General features: G+C 36.1%; 1 protein-coding gene across 4 annotated transcripts in view; it reads right to left on the bottom strand.

Moving 5' to 3' along the window:
* Window positions 1-13,963, bottom strand: part of Mctp2 (multiple C2 and transmembrane domain containing 2) — a 160,734-nt gene that overhangs the window by 18,879 nt on the left and 127,892 nt on the right. The gene's annotated exons all lie outside the window — the stretch shown is intronic.

Below are 13,963 nucleotides of genomic sequence, written 5' to 3'. Positions count from 1 at the left end.
GAATTATGCTAAATTACTGAACAAAAGCTTCTAAATTTAAGGAGGACATTCCTATAATAAAAAAATTATTTTCATCCTATAATCCCTGCTCCAAATCAAACTGGAGCCATGAATGGAGTGAAGGAATATCCATTACCCTAAGGATTTCTCGTAAAAGCACCAATGTGGCAGAAATATTGAGAAGTACATGCTTCCTTTCTTGCCTCTGCCCTCATTTATGAATCTGGAATTGAAACTGACCAAAAAGAGAATCAGGGGTTTCATGTACCTTTGCCAGCCTCTCTCTTGTGAAGTGTGCTGGTTGGGTGTTTAAATACAATGTATGTGCAGAACTTTTGGTAACTTCCTGCCATCTGGCCTACACTTTTATAGTATCATTCTGTAGTCCTCCATCCAATCAATACATAAAGAAAGCAAAGTAAGGTTTATTATTTCTTCTTGTACCATCAAACTTCGAAGATATTTTCACTTTTAAACCTAATTTTAAATGCTTACTTTCCCTTACTACAATTCCTCAAGCAGTTTTTGTTAAAAATTAGATATGCTGCCACAGCGACCTAATTCACGATCAGCAACCCACTGATATGTTTTAAGGAATACAATGGTGAAAACCCATCTCTGTCTGCCAAACAAGTATTCACATTTGTAAAGAAGTATTTGAAAGCACTGGGGAATTTGACCCAAAGGGCAGAAGTGGCTTCCTCTTTTCAGTGGCATCCAGTTTAGGTCAAAACAATTTCTTGGAAAATGACTCAAATTTCCATGTGATTGAATTGCATAAAAACTTCCTATTTCAGTTGTCCAATTTTTTTCCCCTATGAAACAACCAAATACAAAGGTTCTGGTTGTGAAGAAAGCATGAATTAGCACACCAAAATAATAAATGAAGTGATTTCCCAAATGTCCTTTTGGTTTTTATCGCATTTGATGTTTTAATTTGAATCTTCCGTAGCCAAAGATGAGGGTAAAGAGCACCACTGTATCTAGGGTCAAGGAATATCTTATCAGCCATACCTGTGTATTTTAAAGGTGAAAACAAATGAAATTATATGATTTTTAGAATATTTACCAACTAACAACTTGGTTTACTTACATTGAAGAACTAGAAATTCATTTTTTATAAACATTGTTTTAAAACATAAAAATATTTTTGTGTGCATTAAAACAAAAACTTCTCTTTATGCTTATTATGTGACTGTTTTATAATCTGTGAAGAATAGCTATTAATAGAAAATAATCATATATTTTAGCTGATTTCCTAAGTTGTATCTGTCAATACTCCCACATAAGAGTTACTTTTCAAAGAAAATACAATTATAAAGTCATCTGTTCATTTCTAATATTAAGTAAAATTGTTCTTAATCATCTTCAAAGTTTAATGGTCATTAAATTGACATCTTATAAGCCCCACTGTAGACCACAATTAAGATAAAGTCTCTCTACAAGCACTTAGATACTTTGAGAACTCACAAAAATGTAATACATGGAGAATATTCTCCCCTCTCTATGTTAAATATTAAATGTCTATTTCAGTCCAAATATTTTCAAGGCCATTGTATTTTTTATATCCATCCATATGACTTTATCTGTCAAACAATTTTCAGGACAATATAAGATGTCTCTGTGATTCCTTTGAACATTTAAGAAAATTTATTGCAAAATATAAATGGCTTCTCAATTTCTTTCCATTTCCTGGCAGAATATATTTTTATCCTAACAAAAATCAAAAGATTTCCCCCACTCTTTGAAATAATCTAAAGTGTCACTTCAGATTTTAAGAAGAAAATGGTGCATATAGCATTTTGACCTCATAGTTTATTTTGTACCATATACACTTTTGCTTTGGTAGAGAATAAAAGTTGCCTTTTTGACACCTTTTTATTCACTTCTGTTCATGAAAATTTCCAATAGTGAAGTTAATTAGCACTTTAGTCATTAAAAATGTCCAAATAATTATGACAAAAATGCATCAAAAATCTAAAAGATTTTTTTTTACAAGAGCAAAATAGCTTTAGAGAATGTATAGTTTGAGAATTATTTAGAGTTTCAAGTACTCCAAAAATCAAAGGGATGACGGGCAACAAAAGAGACATTTGCTGCTAGGCTGAAACTTAGGTTTTATATATATATGTGTGTGTGTGTGTGTGTGTGTGTGTGTGTGTGTGTGTGTGTGTGAGAGGTAGGGTGTATAGCTCAATGGTAGAGCATATGCCTCCCATAAAAAGATATATAAAATTTGTAGATGGACACAATACCTTTTTTTATTTGTTTATTTTTATGTGGTGCCAGGGATCAAACCTAGTGCTTCACACATGCTAGGCAAGTGCTCAACCACTGAGCCACAACCCCAGCCCCACCTTTGGCTTATCTTGATCACAAATCCTTATTATCTCAATTTGGTACATATGAGACATGCATGCACAGCTGTGTGCGATACAATCTCTAATTGAATTGGTTGGTATTATCACTTGCATGCATGTGATCGTGGATAATGAGGGCACCACTGCCAATCCCAAGTTCATTTGTGCCTCATGGATTACTTATTTTGGAAGAGTATCTTGTTAGTTATGATGTGCTCCATCAAAATTTACATTCATATTACTAACATATTAATCACCAATGCCAAATATTAAAATTTGCAATGTCATTCTTGATGTCAAAGATTTTATTATTTATAAAATTCACTGCAAGAGGCAGAGGGTATAGCTCAATGGTAGAGCATATGCTTTGCATGCCTGAGCCCTGGATCAATCGCCAGCACCCCAAAATATTTACATGAAAAAGATTTTTTCCATATATGAAAAAAATCCAGATGATTTCAGAATTAGCTAATTTGAAAATTGCTGAGGGCCATTGCCAAGTAGGAATGATGCATGGAGATTTCCTTGCCAGTGTACCCCATGCTGCTTAGAGGACATTTGATGGGACATTGCATGTATGCTTTAGTAAGGTGACCTTGCTCAAAGACCAGGACGGATCCGGGTTTAGAGCTGATCAGGTTTGAGGAAGTTTCCCGCTCCTTGAGTTTAAGGCGTTCCCGGTTTAAGACAATAGGGATTTTAGGGAAGTTGGAGGTTGAAGATTATTGCTGCTGGGATTAGGGTGTTCCTGCTATTTGTTCCCGTTGAGTTCTCATGAGATCAAAATGGGATTTGGGAAAAAGCCTCATGGAGTAGGTGAATTGTGCAGGCAGATGGAGAATTCCCCTGAACCTGTGTGGAGGCCTCTGTGAGTTCGGGAATAAAGAATTGCTGTTTGAATCTACAAGGTATGTGGTGGCTCGTGATTTCAGTGCCAAGCCCAGACATCGGCAGAAAATCTGAATACTTTCAAGGAAGATTAACAACTGCTTTTCTATTTTTAATACCTGTACAATGAAACTGGAATAGAAATGGATTAATGTGGAAAAAGACATTTGATTTAAATATAAAGTCATGTCCCACAAAGAGAGATGTAAATATACATTTTTAGATGTATTCTATTTTAAAATATTTTCATAAATAGTTTTCTTAAATATGTATTTTCTGTTGAAATAGCTATTGTGGCTTCCTCTGCAGGTTTGTCAACTTAAGCTTACCTATGTCAATGACATAAGCAGGGTCTTTGGGGTGGTTAGGAAATGGAAGCAACATACACAAGTTTGCTATGTTTGGATGTGGTTTCTCCTATAAACAGTTCACATGCTGGAGGCTTGGTTCTTAATGTAATGGTATTAAGAATTGATGGATCTTTTAAAAGGTGGGGCCTAATGGGAGGTGATTTGGTCATGGGGTTACCACCTTTGGAAGGAATTGATATTCTCAGGGGAGAATATCATATTTCTCATGAGAGCAGGTTGTTGGAAAGCAAAGCCACCCCATGTAGCCATGCTACCACTTTCATTTCCATTTCAACACATTGGAAGACAGCTGGAATTAGACTTTCCAGCCATCAGAATTTTGAGCCAATGATCTTGACATATCATACATTTGAATCAAATGTTGTAAAATCATTGTATTGTCATGAGCAACTAATAAAAAAAGTGAAAAAAAAAGTGGGAAATCCTGTCATTTTTGAAAACATGGATGAACCTGAAAGGAATTGAATTAGTGAAATAAATCAGGCACAGAAAGACAAAAAAAGAAAAAAAAAGAATTTTGAGCCAAATAAGTCTCTTTACTTTACAAATAATCTAGTCTTGGGTATTTTTTTATAGCAATATAATACAGACCAAGACACAGTTAGTTCAACAACACCTATATTTAGAATTAGAAAATCAGTACTTGATTATTCATTAAGTACTCTTTGTATTTTTATTATTTATGGATTTAAAAACATTATCAGTTTTTAAAAGTTCATATTTACTGAATATAATGAATTAATCCACCCATGCAAAGAGGAAGTTAAAGATGGGATACCTAGGAATATCTAGGTTGTTTTGTTAGATTTAACTATTGTTACACTTTGAGAACTCTGGTCCCAACCTATGTATTTATGGACTACCAGTAATGACCTTAAAAAATGCTAAAAGTATACCATGAAAAAGCCCAAGAAAATTATTCCAGCTTGTTTTAATAGAAATATAAAATTTAATACTTGGTTTAAAAATGGGGTAAATCATTAAGTGGGAATTTTCTGGGCAAACAGAGATATGTGATAAGCATAATAAGTTTTCCCTAAAATGTATTAGTATAGAAAGGAACCAATTCCTTTCAGGGTATGATTCTATATAGTGAGGAGAAACATTTTTTTCATGCATTTCTATGCCTTCCTTAGAACCCTGTATAAGGCATTTGCTACTCATGTCTGGGATGGCAAATATCATCATGAGATGGGCATCATTTGTGATTAATAGCAAGTGTAGTCTCTGTTCTCTGAATGGTTTCAATTGCCATTGGACGATGTCTCTGTGTATTGGTCAAAGAATGGGAGTTTCTATGCTACAATAATATATATGTTTATACTTGGATGTGCCCTTAATGGCTTCCAGAACCCTTCCATTCTGCTATGCCCACTTGAACTGGTGGACTAACAGAGAGAAGTCCAGATGGCCTCATATGACCCTGTTCTCAGCACCAACAATTGCAGCAGCACAAGCAGGGTGCTTCTATGGAATTTTTTTTAATGGAGAAATGGATGGAGGCAGGTGAAGTGTAGGGCTTTGGTTTTATGATAGTGTAAAATAATTATTTGCACTGACCTGAGAAATCAGCAAGTGTTTAGAATTTGTTTGTTTGCTTGTTTGTTTTGGTACCAGAGATTGAACCCAGGAGTGCTTAACCACTGAACTATATCTCCAGCCCTTGTTATATTTCATTTTGAGATAAGGTCTTATGAAGTCGATTAGGACCTTGAGAAGTTTCTGAGGCTGGCTTTGAACTCATAATCCTCCTTCCTCAGCCTCCCAGGTGTGCACCACCATACTGGGCTAAATGCTTAGAGTTTAAGAGAAATAAATCCAGCAGAAAGAATGAAAGGTCTACCTCAAGTTCCATGGTTTTTGAGAAGCATTCTAAGGGAGCCAGTCTACACTGATTACCACCTTTGTTCTCCCAAGTGGCATTACATCTCTGTCCTTCCAGTCACTCTAGTAGCAAATGTTCTTTTCAGTCTCTGCACTGCAAACTTAATCTCCGTTAAATCATCAATATGCCAAAAGTCATATTACCTAGGCTTCAGTACTAGTAATTCTATTTATATGATACCAAATTCCAGAGAGATTAAATCATTTGTCTATGTTCACATGTACATGGTAAAAAAATCCCAGCTCAGAACTCATAACTCTAAAGCTAGTTACACTTATTATAGGAAGTCCTTTAAGTTTTGGTTGGACATTTCAAAGCAGGTATTCAGCTTATATTTTCTCTGTCTGCCATTTGTTCCTTTTGTCTCTCTGGGTCTTTGTTGTCTATTCACCATTTAAGACACAACGTTTAGATGTTTGTCCAGTTATGCATATCTACCTACTGTTCTTTTCCAGGACTGGTTTGCCCAATATTTGTGAGAACATATACCCTGAGTTTTGACAATATTGGGGGAAAACCATCTCTTTCCTTTCTTATTTAACAACCTGGTAGGTAATGAAAGATTATTTTAACCTAATAGATAAAAAAGTAGTCAAAAATGAGAAATATAAAATCTTAAAATATACCTAAGATATACCAACTCCATTGGCCTACACATTTAGAAAATGTGTTTATGTGTTTCTATAGTAACAAATGTTCTTTTTGTTCTCTGCACTGCAGAATTTACATCTTTTAAAATAAGATATTATCTTACAGGTGCAGTGGCACATGCCTATAATCCCAACTACTCCAGGGACTGAGGCAGGAACATCACAAATTCATGGTCAGTTTTAGCAACTTAGCAAGTTCTTGTCTCACAATTAAATTAAAAGGGCTGGGGGCATAGTGTAGTTTTAGATGGTTTGCCTAGCATGCACAAGACCCTAGGTTCAATACCAACTACCACAAATAATAAGATATTGGTATAATAGTCTGTTCTTTTTAATGATATCCGCTAACATAACAATGAATATATTACATAGCCTTTGGTATTAACTGTAAGGAAACTGAGATACGCCTCTGCAGAGCAGAGTATGGAACAAGAGAAAACTGGGTAACCCTAGTGTTGTCATCTACTAGCTTTGAGATTATATCAGCCCATTTGTGTTGCTGTTGCAAAATATCTGAGTCGGGTAACTCATAAAGAATAAATTTGGAACACAGGGTTCTTATGCGGGAGGGTCCAAACAGCATGACACAGGGCTCTCTGGTTGTGTCACAACATGGTAACAAAACAGAAAGAAAACTAGCTGTTTGTGCAGAAAGGGCCAAGGATAAAAGATAGCCTCAGTTTATGATCATTGCTCTCGAGAGCACTCTCTAGGAGACCAGCGTGAATGCCTTCCTTGGGTGGTGTCCCAAGACCTAATTACCTTCATTAGACCCCACCTCTTGAAGGTTCCACTCCATCCACATCACCACATTGAGGACTAAGTATCCAGTATATGAACCCCTTGGGGACACAAACAAAATGTTAACCATAGTAGTGATCATGTCAAGATCTTGCCCTCTTGGAGTCCCAGTTGCATCTCTGGAAAATAGAGATCATAATCTGTGCCCTAACCGGAGGATTAAACATTATCATATATGCAAATTACCTGGGTAGTCTAGTTTAGTCCACTTCCTAAACATAAGTCTCTTTCAAGAAGGCTAAGAGACAAAGAAGGAACTACCCTTTGTCTAGTTTAAAGGAACCAGGGTTAGTTTGAGTTTCAAAAGAAATGATCTTTCAGGACAAGTCTACTCATGTTGTCCTGAGTTGTAGGAAAGATCATCTGGCAGCTCTGTCTGCATCATGCTGGCTTTATTTACACATTTCAGATTGAACCAGGGAATGTGGTGATAACACAGTTTAGCAAACACAACACCACACTGCATCTGTGGCTGCTGCTACTGAATTGCCTAGGAAGACCACAAACAATCCATTCAGAAAGACAGAACTGCTGTCACACATGTTTATATTTCCCTTAACATGGAAGCTTCTGATTATACAAGGACATTTGTAATAAAAATAGTGATAACCATGGGTGAGATTAAACAAATAAACAAGATAATTGTGGCTAAACATAGAGCTTTCCATTGATATATTTGAAAAGAATGGAATTCTACCTGTCATTATAAACCTCCAAAACTATAGACTCTAATGGCAAATTCACGTGATACAACTTTACAACCAAGAATGTACCACAGGCAGAAGCAGCAACAAAGGATACAATCTACCTAATCCAGAAATCAAATTTCATAAACTTTGCTTTTTCAAAAATACACTCTAAAGAATGTCACTGATTATAAGATAAGTAACAAGCTCCAATTCTAACTAAAATTTTATATGATATAAAGACAAATGCAAGAGCGTAATTTTTAAACTGCTCATTTGTTTCTGAAATGTCAAAAGCATTGAGGCTTTTGACTAAGTTTTATAAGCAGCAGAATTAGGAACAATTAATGTGCCTGTGGTGTAACATAGCTGTTCATTCTCTAAAAATAAACCAAAAACATAAAGAATAATTCAGAAGGCAAATCTTATTTTTTTTTCCTTAAGGTCTTGTTTCCTTTCCAGTGTCTCCAATGAGACACTGCAATAAACTAGCTTCCAGCCTCTGGGACAGAATTAACACCATCAAAATGAATTTACAACTGAGAATTAATTATATAAGCAGTATGTTACTTTAAATCTTTCCTGCATGTTCTGATTCAGAAAAAAAAACTCTCATTTCTCTATTAATTATCTAAGCAAAACCAGAGAGATATTCCTGAAAATTGACCCTGTCAGAAAAAAAAACCCTTTTGACATGCTTAAAAATTGAGTAGCGTTTGTCACAGGATATGCAGGATTCCCAAAAGAAATCGATGTAAAATTTTCTCTCACGATCCTCCCAGTAATTACAGCCACCAAGACTAAAGATACAAAAATACAACTTTACACAACAGGAATGTTTGGTCTGTTTCATTTCAGTGAATACTGAAAGCCTGGAATTTGAAAACTTGAAGAATTATAAACATTAGAAATAGTTTGAGTGGCATGTAACATGAAAAAAACTTCTGTGTCTGTCATAACAAAGAACAGGAAGCAACATTTATATATGAGATTAAAAATTATTCTTTAGGAATCGCAGCTTAATGCACTGGGAACCGTGTTTAGGATTTCTTCCCATGGGGCATTTTGTTGGCAGACAGACACACGTGTGGTGTCAACACCATGGTTCATGCTATTAAAGTGGGGGTGGGAAGAGAGAAATCTGTCCTCTTTCTGCAGAGTGCTTGTTTCTCAAGTAGCTCTTTTACTTTAGGAAATGTATATAAAGCAGTGTAGGATTTGAATCAACATCATTTCTAAGGGCCTTTCCCCTGCTCTGGTCATTATGGAGCTTACATACTTTATGTAACACCGTTTTGGGCTTGCAATAGTAACCTCTGGTATCAAATAAAAGGATTGAAAAAATTAAAAACAAAAAAGAATGAACACCACCAAGAGAAAGAAATTCATTACACAGAACTAAAAAATTGGTCACATTTTATATATATATATATATATATTTTTTTTTTTGAACTTAGATTCTGGTATTCATTCAGTTCCTCTGAGCCAACTGACGGAATGCTGTGCCACCACAAGGTTAATAGAGCTATTTTTTATAACTACAACTACTGTAGACAAATACACAAAATGCAACAGTTGTTTAGTTTCTATGTGCCTCCTTTAGCTTCCTCTCAGGTAGGAGAATAAAGCGGGTATAAGGTAAAAATATTTACATCATCAAGAAATGCAAAACGTAATTCTCATTACCCTAAATCTGAATTTAAACACAGCTTCTGTTGGCACACCTGATTCCCCCAGCATTTCCTCTCCACTTCCCTTCATCATTTACAAATCCTGATGAAAGTGTAGTAATCACACAGAAAGACTGTTGTTGAGCATGACCATCTTGCTTATTATAGCAATCTCTGTCCTCACAGAGGTTTTGATAAGAGAAATCAATAAATATCAGCAACAATAATGTGGAAAAAGGAATGAATAAATTGCTGATATGCTCCATCATAATGATGTAGCATAGTGAAATATAAATAAGATTTAGGAAATAAGATCTGGGTTTGAATCTTGCAACTAACCTGGCTGAGAAATCCTGGACATGTTACTTAATTTCTCTTAACCTGAGTTTGTTCAATTGTGGATGGGAAAGATAATATCAAAAGTAATGACTTGAATACTCAAAGAGTTAAAGGGTATAAAAGCAGCTTGTAAATTTGGAACACTCTGAAAATACTAGTATTTTAATTGATCTCACTATTTAAGTAATTCTTATATATCACAACCTTGTTTTAAATTAATACTTGTGTTTCGTTCTTTTTCATTTATTACTTAATTTTTCATGAGGGAAAAATGTGCTTCCATCTTTCTGTTAATTATCTCCATAAATTTTATTTCACTTTTCTAATAATTTTCTTATAGTCTTGTTGATGATTGGGACTTAGATTGGGCCACATTGAAATAGAAGGTTTCACAAGGAAAGACAAGAGGAATAGCTACTGTGCTCAGAAAAATTACTTGTGGATGATTGGGATACAATGTCTAGTGTATTCCACCCTAGCTTGACATTAAAACTTTTGGCAATGAGAAGTTAAACACCATGATGCATCACAGACTACTAAGTATCAGAGCCTTATACTCAATTTTGTACATGTTAGTTAATAGAAGGATAAACAATTCATGCAATTAAAGTCTGGTGTATCTTATTTCACAAAATTTGAAAGTAAATACTAAGTACAGTCCTTACAGTAGACATGGCAGACAGGATCTACTAGTATTAGGAACTATAGTGTGATAATGAATAGTATATTTTGAATATTCCCAAGGGCTAGGTTAGTATCATTTTTGCATTACTTCTAAAGGTAATAAAGTCAAACCCTTTTAAGAATGGAAGTTTGAATTTCAGAAAAGAATGTGAGCAAGCTGATATGTCAAAGGAATATAGGAACTGGAGAAGGCACCCGTTTCTCATTCAGAATGTCCACAAATTGAGAATTAAAAATTGGCTGGAACCCACTTATTATTAAAATCTTACAACAGTATGGTCTAATTGTTATCAATTAAATCACTTAGCCAATAAAAACCATATGAAATAAAACTAAAAGGACTTATATCAGAATTTCCATTTACTTTAGTTCCCTAAATTTTATCCATAAGCAGATCTTCTCTAACAGGCCCTGTATGTGGGTTGTATATGCGCTGAAGGAGTGTGTGTGCACAGATACCCACATAGGCACGTCTACAACTATTGTTAAACATCGAAAGTTACGTCCTGGATTTTGATTTTATTACTATCACCATACTTCATCATCTTACAGTAACATGGTTAACGGAAGAATTAACAAGAATTAACACTGATCAAACCCATTTACTTAGCTTTGGACATCTTTTAAGAAGGCAAGAAGAATAGTAAGCAAACCACTCTTATTACTAGATTGTAAGGTGTCTCCCATGAACAATAGTTTTCCTGAGTTAGGACAGTAGATTAAATTCTCCCTCTACAACAAGAGGATGAAAGCAATGAGCCTCAGTGGACCGAACAACCCCACTGAAAGGAGTGTGCAGGTTAATTTACAGAGAGAACTCCTGGGTACAGAGGCCATGGTCTTCTTCCTTGATGGCTCTGCCTGTGTAATGATAATGTCATTCAATAGATTGCTGGATTGTGAAATTCACAGTTTAAATGTGCATAAGTTTTAATGATGACATCCTAATTTCTGTAAATTGAAAATATAATGTCCATTTGTATCTTTTCATTAGAAATTGTTCCTCAGTCAACAAAAATGCATTGTGTTTCTTATCTTCTTCAAGGAAAACATCCATGTCTGCCTTTAAATCAATTACTGATATAAAAAGATGATTAGATGATTTTCTTTTTTCATAAACTCTATCAGAAAATTCTGACCTCATTGATGATCCTAAAAGGACAGATCATTCAAGTCCTATTTCTGTCAGCCTAGTTATAAATAAACCAACCCACAATGCAGGCATCAGAGTAGTTTCTTTCTGGTAGCAATACACTGCTTTTTTTTCTTTTATTATATGCTCTATGATTCCTCTTTCCTGATGCTAATAGTAAATGCTGAAATATTCTATGTAAGTGGTTGCTGAGCTGGAAAAAGAAAGAAACTCTTAATAGAAGTATTTATACCTTCAGCAATGAAAACAAGATATTATTGTCTTGCATGACCTTTCCTAAGTACAGGATACAGCATTTTACACAATAGTTTCTTGGTTCATGCTTCAATTACTGACCTTTACTGTGTAGAAAATTAATGCAATTTTCATTGTAATCCATCCGTACAAATAAGGTCCACACGGAAGGATTCCACATATGGAATCTAATACAAATAGGAAATGTCAACTGATTGCTGTTGGCTGAACTTAGCCATTATCTGTTTGTTCTGGGGTCCCTTGCAAACTACACTTGCAACAAGCAATTTCTTACATGGGCCATCAGGTATAAGAAAGGAGGATTTCCTCTCTTTAAAGTTTAGCTTGTATGCTTCACTTCCTGAAAGCCAAAAATCGAGTTACCTGAAACTTCTATGCTCTCATTGAAAGTTCGCGAACGCGAAAGAAAAGGCAAAATTGTCCAGTCTAATCTGGTTTCTAATACAGATCACCATCAAGCGCTTTTAACAATAAGAAGGAGCAAGAGGCTACAGTGATGTCATTTTGCAACAATCCCTATTCCAGACAATAAAAGTATGACAGACCCCAGACCATGTCCTGGTCTGTGCATCCAAGACAGGCAGAAGATGAGAGTGCATTCATCTCCTGAGGAAGTTGGGCCAAGGGGCCCAGGCAGCCTTTCATCTTTCACAGTCATCTGTGATGGTATGTGGTGGGAAGGGGTGCTGGTAATTAAGGAGTGTCACTTTTAAGATGGATGGTTTGGGTAGAAAGGAGTTTCTCCCCTCTTCTGGTTCTGTAAGAAATGGCTGTGTGTTTATAATTTGTAAACAGTTCCTCTTGGCATGGGTGTGTTACAGTTCCCAGAAGCACAGTCTGTCACATCTAACACACAACAGAAGCCAGAAGGGCTCAGTGGGGAAGACCTCTCTGACAGTCCACTGTGGTGGGGAGTCGCCTAGTCACTGTGTATCCATGTCTACGATGAACACATGTCAGTGGTGGAGGCTGCTGTACATGGAGAAGAAGTGACACTTTGCACACCCGCAGGATGTGCACTTGAGGAGCCTCCATGTTGAATACCTCTTTAGTTCAACAGATTTACAAGAGAAGGTAGTGTGAAAAGAAATGAACAAGGACTAGGAAGCTTGCCATTCTCCCCAGCTATTGAAAGGTATGTTAAGCAGAAGAGGCATAAACAGAGGTTGAATTATTTTATACTCATTCTTTAGAGGATTTTATAGAAATATAAAACTGAAGAAGTAAAACTGCCATGGTTTTGCATTACCTATTAAAAGGCCCTATTTGAGCCAGGTGCATGCCCATAATCCCAGCAGCTCAGGAGGCTGAGGCAGGAGGATCTCAAGTTCAAAGTCAGACTCAGCAACTTAGCAAGGCCCTAAGCAACTCAGTGAGACCTTGTCTCTAAATAAAAAGGGCTGCAGCTATGGCTCAGTGATTGAGTGCTCCTAATTCAATTCTCAGTACAAAAAAAAAGGCACTATTGAAATACTATAATAAAAACATGTCAAGAATGAAATTGCCCTGGAGGGAGTGAGGAGAGCCCTGCTGCCACCCTTTTCACCATGGGACAAGTTGATGCTACTGTCATGAGCAGGGCCATGCTGGGATGGATGAACCCATGCCAGGGTGCTGCCATTCACTCTCTCTCCTCTGTCATCCTTGCCCAGAAAGACTTGAAACACATTCACATAACTCTGCCTGCAAACATCCAGGTAGTCTGAGGCAACTCAGTGGAAGATTAGACCTTGACAACCAATAATCTACACTTCATGGCCTAATTTTGTTGCTTGCCCTTTGCCAAACAATACTTTTCCATTCCTAGTCTTCTTGTTGGAAGCTCTTCTGCTTCAGATGGGCCAAAGACATCTGGTCCAAATGACCTCTAAAGGGTGGGCAGGCAGGGCCTTATTCCTGGGGTGACTCATTTAAATAGACTTGGTCAAATAGAAAAAAAAATTTTTTTCCTCTCTTTTGAGCTTTGGTTTATGAAAATTTAAGAATTTTGCCAAGTGTGATATTGTGATATAATAAGAAATATATATTTGGTATTTGTTCCTGGCTCCTGGCCAGAGCTCCTAAAACTCTTGGAACTGCCTAAGTGATAAGAGTGGTAGGAGTATGTTTTGTTATATTTGGTTTTGTCTCCAGGTCCTGAAATAGCTGCAGATGTAGAAAGGTGAAAGGAGAATTTTTTTGTTGTTCATTAAAAAAAAAAAATGTCCATCACACCTAAGTT

Source organism: Urocitellus parryii, chromosome 6 (assembly GCF_045843805.1).
Source record: "Urocitellus parryii isolate mUroPar1 chromosome 6, mUroPar1.hap1, whole genome shotgun sequence".
NCBI lineage: Eukaryota > Metazoa > Chordata > Mammalia > Rodentia > Sciuridae > Urocitellus > Urocitellus parryii.
This window is presented reverse-complemented; position numbering and strand designations above follow the sequence as displayed.